At 44.6% G+C, this 16,998-nt stretch overlaps 1 protein-coding gene across 2 annotated transcripts in view; it reads right to left on the minus strand.

The window, feature by feature from the left end:
- fam13c (family with sequence similarity 13 member C) overlaps positions 1–16,998 on the minus strand; it is a 138,664-nt gene that overhangs the window by 97,169 nt on the left and 24,497 nt on the right. The window lies entirely within an intron of this gene.

Here is a 16,998-nt window from a genome sequence, read left to right on the forward strand (position 1 = left end):
ACTAGAAACAGCTCCCACCTCTGGCAGAAATAACACGCGACATCCAAAACTTGTTACACCGCGTTTTCTTTCATGTCACTACAGAAATCAATGCTGCTTCATTGAGTCATTTATTTGTTTACTATAAAATTCAATCTTAATGTGTGACTCCACTTACTCTGAACTGTTCACAAATCAAAAGCAATTTCATATGCAAAGGATTCCTTCTCAACTTACTAAGGACTGCAATACCGCGTCAACAGCAAAATCAAACAAGATTCCAATTAATTAGTATATCCCTGGAAAATTTTCCATGCTACTTCAGAATATTAATCAGCAGAAATTTACAGAAAACAAGCATGAATTTTGAAAAGATCTTTCCGTGTTAAAAGGCTACGTTCCTTTAACGCACCTTTCATCTTCCACACACTCCTCTTAACATCTCACTCAGCCCAACGACTGTGTTCGCCACACTGCAATAACCTTTGAGAAGATCAAACCTCACTGCTGGCTTCAGACCCCTTCTGAAAGAACAAAATCCATGTTGGCTCCTTTCCTATTTTCGGTGTGTGCCAGCTTCTATTTTTCCATGAGGGCTTTCAAATAATCTTTCACGTGAGCGGGCAGTCACATGTATCGGGCACTATTAGATATTGAATTCCTGATACGGCCAGAGTATTTCCAGCGTTCAGTACCCCCACCCCACTCGATAGAGACAGCTTGATGTGAGCCTTAAGAGAAATATCAAACGTGTCCTTGGTTTAATCAGTTATGTTTTAACAGGGTAAATATTTTTGTTTTATGGTTAAACCCTCTCGACAGTTGTGGCACAATTCTGAATTTGTAATGGGTGCTCGCCAGATTTCTCTGCGAATTTACGATTGCCTTTCCACTGCAACCACAATGTTGGTGCACAAACTGGGTTTGCTTCGCGTTGTCTAAATCTGGCTCAGTCTGTTGTGTAAATGCACCCTCAGGACATTGTGCTCAGAGTTATGTCCCTTACAGTTCATAACATTTACTGGTGTAGAAATCATTTTGGACAATCATTTAAATAGTGACCAGGCAGCTAATAAAAACAATTACACTTAAACGTACAATAATCTATCACCTAACATTTAATTGTCAGAAGTAATGGGATGTCTTAGCACTTGCCTGCTGACCTCAACAAATTGACAATGTAAGGCTGACAATGGTTTCATGTGTCATTTAAAATAGAAATTGTATTTGAACAGTGGTGTTCATTTAAGGAGTTATTTTACAACTTTCAAAAAATATATATTCCACTGAGGAAAAAAGGGTGTAAAAGAAATGACAGCCATCCGTGGCTAAGTAAAGAAATTAAGGATAGTATCCGACTAAAAACAAGGACATATAAGGTAGCCAAACTTAGTGGGAGGATAGAAGATTGGGAAGTCTTCAAAAGACAGCAAAAAGTAACTAAAGGATTGACTAAGAAAGGGAAGATAGATTATGAAAATAAATTAGCAAAAAATATAAAAACAGATAGCAAGAGTTTCTATAGTTATATAAAAAGAAAAAGGGTGGCTAAGGCAAACGTAGGTCCCTTAGAGGATTAGACCGGGAAATTAATGGTGGGAAACATGGAGATGGCAAAAATGCTGAACAAATATTTTGTTTCAGTCTTTACGGTAGAGGACACGAAGAATATCCCAACACTGGACAAACAGGGGGCTCTGGGGGGGGAGGAGCTAAATACGATTAAAATTACTAAGGAATTGGTACTCAGTAAATTAATGGGACTCAAGGCGGATAAATCCCCTGGACCTGATGGCTTACATCCTAGGGTCTTGAGGGAAGTGGCAGTCGGGATTGTGGATGCTTTGGTAATAATTTTCCAAAATTCTCTGGACTCGGCAAAGGTCCTGGCAGATTGGAAAACTGCTAATGTAACACCCTTATTTAAAAAGGGTAGTAGGCAGAAGGCTGGAAATTATAGACCAGTTAGTCTAACATCTGTGGTGGGTAAAATTTTGGAGTCTATTATTAAGGAGACAGTAGTGGAACATTTGGATAAACATAATTTAATAGGACAAAGTCAGCATGGCTTTACGAAGGGGAAGTCATGTCTGACAAATTTACTTGAGTTCTTTGAGGACATAACGTACAGGGTGGATAAAGGGGAACCAGTGGACGTAGTGTATTTAGACTTCCAGAAGGCATTCGACAAGGTGCCACATAAAAGATTATTGCTCAAGATAAAGAATCACTGGATTGGGGGTAATATTCTGGCATGGGTGGAGGATTGGTTATCTAACAGGAAGCAGAGAGTTGGGATAGATGGTTCATTCTCGGACTGGCAACCAGTGGCCAGTGGTGTTCCGCAGGGGTCGGTGCTGGGTCCCCAGCTCTTTACAATCTATATTAACGATTTAGAGGAGGGGACTGAGTGTAACATATCAAAGTTTGCAGATGATACAAAGATGGGAGGGAAAGTAGAGAGTGAGGAGGACATAAAAAACCTACAAGGGGATATAGACAGGCTGGGTGAGTGGGCGGAGATTTGGCAGATGCAGTACAATATTGGAAAATGTGAGGTTATGCACTTTGGCAGGAAAAATCGTAGAGCAAGTTATTATCTTAATGGCGAGAAACTGGAAAGTACTGCAGTACAAAGGGATCTGGGGGTCCTAGTGCAAGAAAATCAAAAAGTTAGTATGCAGGTGCAGCAGGTGATCAAGAAGGCCAACGGAATGTTGGCTTTTATTGCTAGGGGGATAGAATATAAAAACAGGGAGGTATTGCTGCAGTTATATAAGGTATTGGTGAGACCGCACCTGGAATACTGCATACAGTTTTGGTCTCCGTACTTAAGAAAAGACATACTTGCTCTCGAGGCAGTACAAAGAAGGTTCACTCAGTTAATCCCAGGGATGAGGGGGCGGACATATGAGGAGAGGTTGAGTAGATTGGGACTCTACTCATTGGAGTTCAGAAGAATGAGAGGCGATCTTATTGAAACATATAAGATTGTGAAGGGGCTTGATCGGGTGGATGCGGTAAGGATGTTCCCAAGGATGGGTGAAACTAGAACTAGGGGGCATAATCTTAGAATAAGGGGCTGCTCTTTCAAAACTGAGATGAGGAGAAACTTCTTCACTCAGAGGGTAGTAGGTCTGTGGAATTTGCTGCCCCAGGAAGCTGTGGAAGCTACATCATTAAATACATTTAAAACAGAAATAGACAGTTTCCTAGAAGTAAAGGGAATTAGGGGTTATGGGGAGCGGGCAGGAAATTGGACATGAATTTAGATTTGAGGTTAGGATCAGATCAGCCATGATCTTATTGAATGGTGGAGCAGGCTCGAGGGGCCAATTGGCCTACTCCTGCTCCTATTTCTTATGTTCTTGTGTTCTTATGAATTTTTCGAGGCCATTCAATATTAATGTTCCAAAAATAACATTTTCCTAATACTGGCCTAAATACGGGGATGTATTTATTTATCCTGTATTAAAACCTGTACCACTCCTTTCTGTATTGCTCCATTCAACACTAAAATACTGTAGCTTTTTATGAGATCTGATTGAAGAATTGACATGTTTACAGTCTTAAAAGCTGGCGATTGAAAGGAAAGGCTCCCATTTTTCTGGTGTTCATTTCTTTTGTATTACTGCAGTTCGTGGGATTTCAGGCAGTTGTTGGGAGTAATGTCAGTCCTTTTGGAGTATTTGGATGGTTTTGAGAAAATTATTGTACATTACACATGTTACATCATACAGCAAACTACAACTAAAATACAGAACATTAAAAATCCCCAAGTGCATTTTAGATTGAGCGATGGATTTAGTGTTGCTGCATTTCCAACGTTTGGGATTTTGCTGTGTGCAATTCATTGGAATAGAAGGGAGAGTGAATTCTCTCTATTTTTCCTTTCTATCACACATTTCACAACAGTGAAACATTAGTAAATCTATTATATATTAAAAATAGTGAGTGGTTTCAGGATTCTAAAGGTACTGTGTCTGTAGGTGGTGCTGTAGAAATAACATTAGGTGTCTAAGACCATAAGAGATAGGAGCAGGAATAGGCCATTCGGCCCCTCTAGCCTGCTCTGCCATTTAATCAGATCAGCCATGATCTCATTTTTACCTCAACTCCACTTTCCCGCCCTTTCCCCATATCCTTTGACTCCCTTGCCGATCAACAATTTGACTAACTCAGCCTTGAATGTATTCAATGACTCAGCCTCCACAGCTTTTTGGGGTAAAGAATTCCAAAGATTCACGACCCTCTGGGAGAAGAAATTCTTCCTAATTTCCGTCTTAAAAGGACGACCCCTTATTCTGAGACTATGCCTCCTAGTTTTCGATTCCCTCATGAGGGATAACATCCTCTCAGCATCTACCCTATCGAGTCCCCTCAGAATCTTATATGTTTCAATACGATCTCCTCTCATTCTTCTGAACTCCAATGAGTATAGACCCAACCTGTTCAATCTTTCCTCATAAGGCAACCCTTCCATACCCAGAATCAACCTAGTGAACCTTCTCTGAACTGCCTCCAATGCAAATATGTCCTTCCTTAAATAAGGGCACCAGAACTGTACACAGTACTCCAGGTGTGGTCTCACCAGCGCCCTGTACAGTTGTAGCATGACTTCCCTGCTTTTATACTCCATCCCCCTAGAAATAAAGGACAATATTCCATTTGCCTTCTGGAAGCACCTGTATGTTGACTTTTTGTGTTTCATGTACGAGGACACCCAGATCCTTCTGTACCACAGCATTTTGTAGTATTTCTCCATTCAAATAATATTTTGCTTTTTTATTTTTCCTCCCAAAGTGGATAACTTCATATTTTCCCACATTATATTCCATCTGCCAAATTTTTGCACATTCGCTTAACCTGTCAATATCCCTTTGCAGACACTTTGTGTCCTCATCGCAACTTGCTTTTCCACCTTTCTTTGTATCATCAGCAAATTTGGTCACAAGACACTCTGTTCCTTCATCCAAGTCATTGATATATATTGTAAATAGTTGAGGCCCCAGCACTGAGCCCTGCGGCACCGCACTAGTTACAGATTGCCATTTTGAAAAAAACCCTTTTATTCTGTTAGTTAGCCAATCCTCTATGTATGCCAGCATATTACTCCCAACACCATGAGCTCTTATCTTGTGCAGTAATCTTTTATGTGGCACCTTATCGAATGCCTTTTAGAAATCCAAATTCTGCATCCATTGGTTCCCCTTTATCCACCCCGCCCGTTACTTCCTCAAAGAACTCTAATAAATTTGTAAGACATGATTTCCGCTTCATTAAACCATGTTGACTCTCCTTAATTGTATTATGAGTCTCCAAATGTCCTGCTATTACTTCCTTAATAATGGATTCTAGCATTTTCCCAATGACAGAAGTTAGGCTAACTGGTCTATAGTTACCTGCTTTCTGTCTCACTCCCTTCTTGAATAGGGGTGTTACGTTTGCAGTTTTCCAATCTGCTGGGACCTTTCCAGAATCTAGTGAATTCTGGAAGATTACAACCAATGCATCCACCATCTCTGTAGCCACTTCCTTTAAGACCCTCGGATGCAAGCCATCAGGTCCAAGGGACTTGTCAGCCTTTAGACCCATAGTCTAATGATTACAATGGGGCAGCATCTAATATTACATGAGAGCCCCAAAAAGGAAGCCTCAATAATCTCCAGCTATTCATTTAACAACTTGCATTTATATAGCGCCTTTAACGTAGTAAAACGTCCCAAGGTGCTTTGCAGGAGCGTAATCAGACACAATTTGCCACATAAAGAGGTATTAGGACCAAAAGCTTGGTTAAAGAGGTAGGTTTTAAGGAGGAGAAAGGTAGAGCGGTTTAGGGAGGAAATTCCAGAGCATAGGGCCTAGGCATCTGAAGGCACAGCCGCCAATGGCAGAGCGATTAAAACCTAAAATCATTTTTGAGCCACCCAAGAAAACAAACCCAAAAAGAGAGATTAAAGCAAATTATCCGAATTTCATGAGAGTAAACATATCAGCATTACTGAGCACTTGAAAGTCTTTTTAAAATTTTAGAAGTCTGTCAGGCTCACAGCTGCAAATCACAGCAGTGTGTGATGTGAAATATAGCAACGAGGACATTCAAAAGTTAAAACCATTTATGAACCAAACAAAATGAAAGAAAATGCATGAGTTCAAATCAGATTGGGGCAGTTCGTGAATTTAAATTCAGTTAAAATAATCTGGAAATAAGTAACTGGTATCAGTAAAAGTGATCATGAAACTGGCGGATTGTTGTAAAATCTCAACTGGTTCACTGATGTCCTTTAGGGAAGGATACTTGCCGTCCTTACACGGTCTGGCCTCTATGTGACTCCAGTCCCACACCATCGGTGGTTGACTCTTTAACTGTCAAGCCATTTAGTTGTGTCAAACTGCTACAAATAGTGGTTCAAGAAGGTGACTCACCACCACTTTCTCAGGGCAACCAGGGATGGGCAATAAATGCTGCCTTACCAACATTCCGAGAACAAAAATAAAACCCCCTGAAAAATTACTCAGGTAGGAAACCACTGAAACATCGAGCCAATCATCACCTAAAGCATCCCACCTGTCCCAATACCAGCACAAAGGCACAGCAAAGATTGCACCAACATCCATGAGTAATGAAGCAGAGATCCGCATCCACCCCTCACACTGTAGAGCACTGGACAAGAATCCCTAACCCCCGATTCAGGAAATTACTTGAGGACATCTACCACCACTGATTGTAGACCCCAACCACTCTGTACAGACCACAACAACCTCTCCACATTCAGCGGAGGCCTGGCAGCACCTCACGGATTCCCCACTGAGCATAGTTCAGAACCTCCCTCGCCTAAGCAAAGTTCTGCTCCAAGTGAGGACAAACCTGGCCGTCCACCCTGTCTCCACTGAGGACAAAAATGACCTTGTCCTCCCCCTCACTGAAGAAAAGCTCATCCTTCTCTCTTTCCACAAAAACCAGACTGAGCATGCTCACCACCCTGCCCCCGCGCTGATCACAAACTGCCCCCCACCACAAAACACAAACTATCCCCCCCACCACTAAACACAAACTATCCCCCCCACCACTAAACACAAACTATCCCCCCCACCACTAAACACAAACTATCCCCCCCACCACTAAACACAAACTATCCCCCCCACCACAAAACACAAACTATCCCCCCCACCACTAAACACAAACTATCCCCCCCACCACTAAACACAAACTATCCCCCCCACCACTAAACACAAACTATCCCCCCCCACCACTAAACACAAACTATCCCCCCCACCACTAAACACAAACTATCCCCCCCACCACTAAACACAAACTATCCCCCCCACCACTAAACACAAACTATCCCCCCCACCACAAAACACAAACTATCCCCCCCACCACTAAACACAAACTATCCCCCCCACCACTAAACACAAACTATCCCCCCCACCACTAAACACAAACTATCCCCCCCACCACTAAACACAAACTATCCCCCCCACCACTAAACACAAACTATCCCCCCCACCACTAAACACAAACTATCCCCCCCACCACTAAACACACACTATCCCCCCCACCACTAAACACAAACTATCCCCCCCACCACAAAACACAAACTATCCCCCCCACCACTGAACAAAAACCACAATCTACACCCCCCCTTTACTGAACACAAACTGTTCCCCCCCCTTACTGAACACAAACTGCACCCCCTTTACTGAACACAAACTGCACCCCCTTTACTGAACACAATCTGCACCCCCTTTACTGAACACAATCTGCACCCCCCTTACTGAACACAATCTGCACCCCCCTTACTGAACACAATCTACACCCCCCCTTTACTGAACACAATCTGCACCCCCCCCTTACTGAACACAATCTGCACCCCCCCTTTACTGAACACAATCTACACCCCCTTTACTGAACACAATCTGCACCCCCCCTTTACTGAACACAATCTGCACCCCCCTTACTGAACACAATCTACACCCCCCCTTTACTGAACACAATCTGCACCCCCCTTACTGAACACAATCTGCACCCCCCTTTACTGAACACAATCAACACTCCCCCTTTACTGAACACAATCTACACCCCCTTTACTGAACACAATCTGCACCCCCCCTTTACTGAACACAATCTGCACCCCCCTTACTGAACACAATCTACACCCCCCCTTTACTGAACACAATCTGCACCCCCCTTACTGAACACAATCTGCACCCCCCTTTACTGAACACAATCTACACCCCCCCTTTACTGAACACAATCTACACCCCCCCTTAATGAACACAATCTGCACCCCCCCTTACTGAACACAATCAACACTCCCCCTTTACTGAACACAATCTACACCCCCCCTTAATGAACACAATCTGCACCCCCCTTACTGAACACAATCTGCACCCCCCTTTACTGAACACAATCTACACCCCCCCTTTACTGAACACAATCTACACCCCCCCTTAATGAACACAATCTGCACCCCCCCTTACTGAACACAATCAACACTCCCCCTTTACTGAACACAATCTACACCCCCCCTTACTGAACACAATCTACACCCCCCCCTTACTGAACACAATCTGCACCCCCCTTTACTGAACACAATCTACACCCCCCTTACTGAACACAATCTACACCCCCCCTTTACTGAACACAATCTACACCCCCCCCTTACTGAACACAATCTACACCCCCCTTTACTGAACACAATCTACACCCCCCTTACTGAACACAATCTACACCCCCCTTACTGAACACAATCTACACCCCCCTTTACTGAACACAATCTACACCCCCCCTTTACTGAACACAATCTACACCCCCCTTACTGAACACAATCTACACCCCCCTTACTGAACACAATCTACACCCCCCTTACTGAACACAATCTACACCCCCCTTACTGAACACAATCTACACCCCCCTTTACTGAACACAATCTACACCCCCCCTTTACTGAACACAATCTACACCCCCTTTACTGAACACAATCTGCACCCCCCTTACTGAACACAATCTGCACCCCCCTTACTGAACACAATCTACACCCCCCTTTACTGAACACAATCTACACCCCCCTTACTGAACACAATCTACACCCCCCTTTACTGAACACAATCTACACCCCCCTTACTGAACACAATCTACACCCCCCCTTACTGAACACAATCTGCACCCCCCCTTACTGAACACAATCTACACCCCCCTTACTGAACACAATCTACACCCCCCCTTACTGAACACAATCTACACCCCCCCTTACTGAACACAATCTACACCCCCCTTTACTGAACACAATCTACACCCCCCTTACTGAACACAATCTACACCCCCCCTTACTGAACACAATCTACACCCCCCTTACTGAACACAATCTACACCCCCCCTTACTGAACACAATCTGCACCCCCCCTTACTGAACACAATCTACACCCCCCTTACTGAACACAATCTACACCCCCCCTTACTGAACACAATCTACACCCCCCCTTACTGAACACAATCTACACCCCCCTTTACTGAACACAATCTACACCCCCCTTACTGAACACAATCTACACCCCCCCTTACTGAACACAATCTACACCCCCCCTTACTGAACACAATCTACACCCCCCCTTACTGAACACAATCTGCACCCCCCCTTACTGAACACAATCTACACCCCCCCTTACTGAACACAATCTACACCCCCCTTTACTGAACACAATCTACACCCCCCTTACTGAACACAATCTACACCCCCTTTACTGAACACAATCTACACCCCCCCTTTACTGAACACAATCTACACCCCCCTTACTGAACACAATCTACACCCCCCCTTACTGAACACAATCTGCACCCCCCCCCCTTTACTGAACACAATCTACACCCCCCTTACTGAACACAATCTACACCCCCCCTTTACTGAACACAATCTACACCCCCCTTACTGAACACAATCTGCACCCCCCCCCTTTACTGAACACAATCTACACCCCCCTTTACTGAACACAATCTACACCCCCCTTACTGAACACAATCTGCACCCCCCCCCTTACTGAACACAATCTACACCCCCTTTACTGAACACAATCTACACTCCCCTTTACTGAACACAATCTACACCCCCCACTGAACACAATCTACACCCCCCCTTACTGAACACAATCTACACCCCCTTTACTGAACACAATCTACACTCCCCTTTACTGAACACAATCTACACCCCCCACTGAACACAATCTACACCCCCCCTTTACTGAACACAATCTACACCCCCCTTACTGAACACAATCTACACCCCCTTTACTGAACACAATCTACACCCCCCCTTTACTGAACACAATCTACACCCCCCTTACTGAACACAATCTACACCCCCTTTACTGAACACAATCTACACCCCCCCTTTACTGAACACAATCTACACCCCCCCTTACTGAACACAATCTACACCCCCCTTTACTGAACACAATCTACACCCCCTTTACTGAACACAATCTACACCCCCCCTTACTGAACACAATCTACACCCCCCCTTTACTGAACACAATCTACACCCCCTTTACTGAACACAATCTACACCCCCTTTACTGAACACAATCAACACCCCCCTTTACTGAACACAATCTGCACCCCCCCCTTACTGAACACAATCTACACCCCCCTTTACTGAACACAATCTACACCCCCCTTACTGAACACAATCTACACCCCCCCTTACTGAACACAATCTACACCCCCCCTTACTGAACACAATCTGCACCCCCCCCTTACTGAACACAATCTACACCCCCCTTTACTGAACACAATCTACACCCCCCTTACTGAACACAATCTACACCCCCCCTTACTGAACACAATCTACACCCCCCCTTACTGAACACAATCTGCACCCCCCCCTTACTGAACACAATCTACACCCCCCTTTACTGAACACAATCTACACCCCCCCTTTACTGAACACAATCAACACCCCCCTTACTGAACACAATCTACACCCCCCTTTACTGAACACAATCTGCACCCCCCTTACTGAACACAATCTACACCCCCCCTTACTGAACACAATCTACACCCCCCTTTACTGAACACAATCTACACCCCCCCTTACTGAACACAATCAACACCCCCCTTACTGAACACAATCTACACCCCCCTTTACTGAACACAATCTGCACCCCCCCTTACTGAACACAATCTACACCCCCCTTTACTGAACACAATCTGCACCCCCCTTACTGAACACAATCTGCACCCCCCTTTACTGAACACAATCAACACTCCCCTTTACTGAACACAATCTGCACCCCCCTTACTGAACACAATCTGCACCCCCCTTTACTGAACACAATCAACACTCCCCCTTACTGAACACAATCTACACCCCCCACTGAACACAATCTGCACCCCCCTTACTGAACACAATCTACACCCCCCCTTACTGAACACAATCTACACCCCCCTTTACTGAACACAATCAACACCCCCCCTTACTGAACACAATCTACACCCCCCTTTACTGAACACAATCTGCACCCCCCTTACTGAACACAATCTACACCCCCCACTGAACACAATCTGCACCCCCCTTACTGAACACAATCTGCACCCCCTTTACTGAACACAATCAACACTCCCCTTTACTGAACACAATCTGCACCCCCCTTACTGAACACAATCTGCACCCCCTTTACTGAACACAATCTGCACCCCCCTTACTGAACACAATCTGCACCCCCTTTACTGAACACAATCAACACTCCCCTTTACTGAACACAATCTACACCCCCCTTACTGAACACAATCTACACCCCCCCTTTACTGAACACAATCTACACCCCCCCTTTACTGAACACAATCTACACCCCCCTTTACTGAACACAATCTACACCCCCCCTTACTGAACACAATCTACACCCCCCCTTTACTGAACACAATCAACACTCCCCTTTACTGAACACAATCTACACCCCCCCTTTACTGAACACAATCTACACCCCCCCTTACTGAACACAATCTGCACCCCCCTTACTGAACACAATCTGCACCCCCCTTTACTGAACACAATCTACACCCCCCCCTTACTGAACACAATCTACACCCCCTTTACTGAACACAATCTACACTCCCCTTTACTGAACACAATCTACACCCCCTTTACTGAACACAATCTACACCCCCCCTTTACTGAACACAATCAACACCCCCCTTTACTGAACACAATCTACACCCCCCACTGAACACAATCTGCACCCCCCTTACTGAACACAATCTACACCCCCCCTTACTGAACACAATCTACACCCCCCCTTACTGAACACAATCTACACCCCCCCTTACTGAACACAATCTGCACCCCCCTTACTGAACACAATCTGCACCCCCCTTACTGAACACAATCTACACCCCCCTTTACTGAACACAATCTGCACCCCCCACTGAACACAATCTGCACCCCCCCTTACTGAACACAATCTACACCCCCCCTTACTGAACACAATCAACACTCCCCTTACTGAACACAATCTGCACCCCCCCTTACTGAACACAATCTGCACCCCCCACTGAACACAATCTGCACCCCCTTTACTGAACACAATCTACACCCCCCTTTACTGAACACAATCTGCACCCCCCCCTTACTGAACACAATCTGCACCCCCCTTTACTGAACACAATCAACACTCCCCTTTACTGAACACAATCTACACCCCCCCTTACTGAACACAATCTACACCCCCCTTTACTGAACACAATCTGCACCCCCCCCTTACTGAACACAATCTACACCCCCCTTTACTGAACACAATCTACACCCCCCTTTACTGAACACAATCTACACCCCCCTTTACTGAACACAATCTACACCCCCCTTACTGAACACAATCTGCACCCCCCCCTTACTGAACACAATCTGCACCCCCCTTTACTGAACACAATCTGCACCCCCCCTTACTGAACACAATCAACACTCCCCTTACTGAACACAATCTGCACCCCCCCTTACTGAACACAATCAACACTCCCCTTACTGAACACAATCTACACCCCCCCTTACTGAACACAATCTACACCCCCCCTTACTGAACACAATCAACACTCCCCTTTACTGAACACAATCTACACCCCCCCTTACTGAACACAATCAACACCCCCCTTTACTGAACACAATCTGCACCCCCCCTTAATGAACACAATCTACACCCCCCTTACTGAACACAATCTACACCCCCCCTTACTGAACACAATCTACACCCCCCTTTACTGAACACAATCTGCACCCCCCACTGAACACAATCTACACCCCCCTTACTGAACACAATCTACACCCCCCCTTACTGAACACAATCTACACCCCCCTTTACTGAACACAATCTGCACCCCCCACTGAACACAATCTACACCCCCCCCTTACTGAACACAATCAACACTCCCCTTTACTGAACACAATCTGCACCCCCCTTTACTGAACACAATCTACACTCCCCTTTACTGAACACAATCTACACCCCCCCTTACTGAACACAATCTACACCCCCTTACTGAACACAATCTACACCCCCCTTTACTGAACACAATCTACACCCCCCTTACTGAACACAATCTGCACCCCCCCCTTTACTGAACACAATCTGCACCCCCCTTTACTGAACACAATCAACACCCCCTTTACTGAACACAATCTACACCCCCTTTACTGAACACAATCTGCACCCCCTTACTGAACACAATCTGCACCCCCTTTACTGAACACAATCTACACCCCCCTTTACTGAACACAATCTGCAACCCCACTGAACACAATCTGCACCCCCCCTTACTGAACACAAACTGTCCCCCCTTTACTGAACACAATCTGCACCCCCTTTACTGAACACAATCAACACCCCCTTTACTGTACACAATCTGCACCCCCTTTACTGAACACAATCAACACCCCCTTTACTGAACACAATCTGCACCCCCTTTACTGAACACAATCAACACCCCCTTTACTGAACACAATCTGCACCCCCCTTACTGAACACAATCTACACCCCCTTTACTGAACACAAACTGTCCCCCCTTTACTGTACACAATCTGCACCCCCTTTACTGAACACAATCAACACCCCCTTTACTGAACACAATCTGCACCCCCTTTACTGAACACAATCTACACCCCCTTTACTGAACACAATCTGCACCCCCTTTACTGAACACAATCTGCACCCCCTTTACTGAACACAATCTACACCCCCTTTACTGAACACAATCTGCACCCCCCTTACTGAACACAATCTGCACCCCCCTTACTGAACACAAACACTCCCCCTTTCCCCAGCTAAGAACAACTCCAACCTCCACCCACCCCAATGAGTTGAGATTGGAAGGGAAGTTCAGATAACTTCAGACGATTTCACCTTATCAATTACTGGAGATTAACTGGAAATGTGCAATAAAAATAAATCAACAATTATGCAAACAAGGTGTAATTATAGCAGTTAAAAAAACAACAGAGCTGCAGTACTTGGAGAGAGATATTTGGGTTAAGAAGGAAAGGGGCTTTTTAAAACAGTTTTATCCAATTCTGTGAATTAGCTCAGTGCAGGAAGAGCTATTAATATATAAACCCCGTACCCGGCAATTTTTGTAAAGAGAGGATTTACGGTTTTGAACGCATAGGAAAAAAACTTCTAATCATCGAAACATGGGACCGGGAATAGACCATTCAGCCCCTCGAGCCTGTTCCGCCATTTAATTACACCATGAATGATCTGAACCTCAACTCTGCTATCATTTGCATAGCAAATTGAAATTTAATTAGCATGTCTGTTTTTCTTGATGTGTCATCATTAATTCAATTGAGTTACACACAAAGGAAAAAAGAGTTAGAGGGGTAACTTGGAGTGATGCAACGTGGATTTGTACTCTCAATCCCTTCCACTGTTGAATTTTCAAATCACGGTAACCTTACTTTTGTTAAGATGTTATCGCCAATAGCACATTGATTGTTTGTGCCACATTACACGCAGACACAAAATGATCATAGGGAAAATGTCACATAGGGTTAAAGAGATTCTCTTTGTCACATATTCCTTGGTCAAAGACCAGCATAGGTACCTTGTGTGTCGAGAGCACAGAAAGAGCTGTGTGAGTGCAAGAAAAAATAAATTCACAAAACAGTCCTGTGTAGTCATGGGTGTTTTTAAAATCAAGCCCCAGTTTTGTTTTTAAAAGGAGGAAATGGCATTCTTGTTAATTGTTTTTCTCTATGGTGCCTGTGCTTTGAGAGCAAGAAAGGAGAAAAGAGCATGGAACGATCAGGATCTTCTCTTGGCATTTAGAACTGGAGAGTAGCACAGAACTGTATTTACTTGACCGCACATGATAGCTGCAGCATGAAGAGGGAATTTCATGTGTTCAGCGTTACGTAATCAATGTACTGGCTGGAGTGAGCCATGACTCAAAGATTTAGTGTACAGCAAAACTCACATCAAAGAATAAATTGCAACTGGATAGACCTATTCAAAGCTTTTCATTTTTAACACTTTAATGCCTATTTTGATTGAGACCTCCACCCCTAAAATGATCAAAGATTAATAGATAAATACCCATGTTTTAAAATTTGAACAACCTTTTCACTGTGTCTCTAACAAAGCAGTGCCACTGCCAGCTCCCTGTGCTCGCTGACCTAAATTGGCTCTCAGTCCGGCAGTCCTCGATTTAAAAAATCTCATCCTCGTTTTCAGATCCCTCCATGGCCTCACCCCCTTCCTAACTCTGTAACCTCCTCCAGCTCCACAACTCTCCGAGATCTCTACACTCCTCTAATTCTGGCCTCTTGTGCATTTTGTTAGAAGACAGCAGGTAAGGAGCAGCAGCCCTTCCCTTCCTAAACTCCTCTGCCTCCCCACATCCCTCTTCTCCTTTAAAGTCCTTCTTTAGATCCTTGCCTCTTGCACATCCCTGATTTTAATCACTCCACCATTGGCGGCTGTGCCTTCAGCTGCCTTGGCCCTAAGCTCTGGGATTTCCTCCCTAAACCTCTCTACCTCTCTCTCCTCCTTTAAGACACTCTTTGAAACCTAACTTTTGACCAAGCTTTTGGTCACCTGTCCTAATGTGGCTCGGTGTCAAATTTTGTTTGATTACACTCCTGTGAAGTGCATTGGGTTGTTTCACCATGTTAAAGGTGCCATATAAATGCAAGTTGTTGTTACAGGTGTCATCGTGAAGTGAATGGCTTTATTACCTCACTGGAACATATGACTGACTGTGAAATTTGCACAATTTATTTACTTCCCACACAAATAAATATGCTGACAGTAACTCATTTCTGACCTCTCTGCTCATAGTGACCAGGGAGCGGGGCAATGCACCAGCATTCTCGGTGCACCTCCCGTGAGTAAGCGATTTATCGGTGAAACTAATGATGCAATTAGCTGATTGAAACAGAGAATCTTCAGATCCCGGTCAATCGGTAATGACGACACTTCCTGTCAGACAGGTGGCATTCGGGTCACGGGCCCAGCGCTGAGAGTCCTACAACTTGATGTTGAGTGTCTCCCAGCAACAAAGCGTTCAAGCATCAGCACTATCGCTACCCGCCTCAAGGTTGACATAATTTTCCTTGAAGGAATCATATAGTTTGAGACATGACGTGGTAAGTGTAGCATGCTTAGGAGGAAAAAGGTGATGTTAGACTTATGGTTCCCAAAGCTCTCCACCACTGGGGTTTTCCTCGTGTCATGTCTGGGTCTGTTGTAGACTAATTGATAGAGATTGATTGCTATGATTAGTCAACAACTCCATTATCATTGTATCATGTGACTACCAGGATGGTAGAAGGTGAACTAGATGGACGTTGGTCCTTTTTTGTCTCTCAATTCCTATGAATCCATGTTGCAACAGATGAAGCTGGTTGCTTTGCTATTGATGAATTCGATTTGGTATGTCCCGCACCTCATGCAAAGCATCACCGAGCTATCTACGTCCGTAACAACATCTTAGATACAACTTACATCTCATCCACTAATCATTGGAATGTTACACAG

The sequence above is a fragment of the Heptranchias perlo genome, chromosome 21 (genome assembly GCF_035084215.1).
Source record: "Heptranchias perlo isolate sHepPer1 chromosome 21, sHepPer1.hap1, whole genome shotgun sequence".
Classification (NCBI taxonomy): Eukaryota; Metazoa; Chordata; class Chondrichthyes; order Hexanchiformes; family Hexanchidae; genus Heptranchias; species Heptranchias perlo.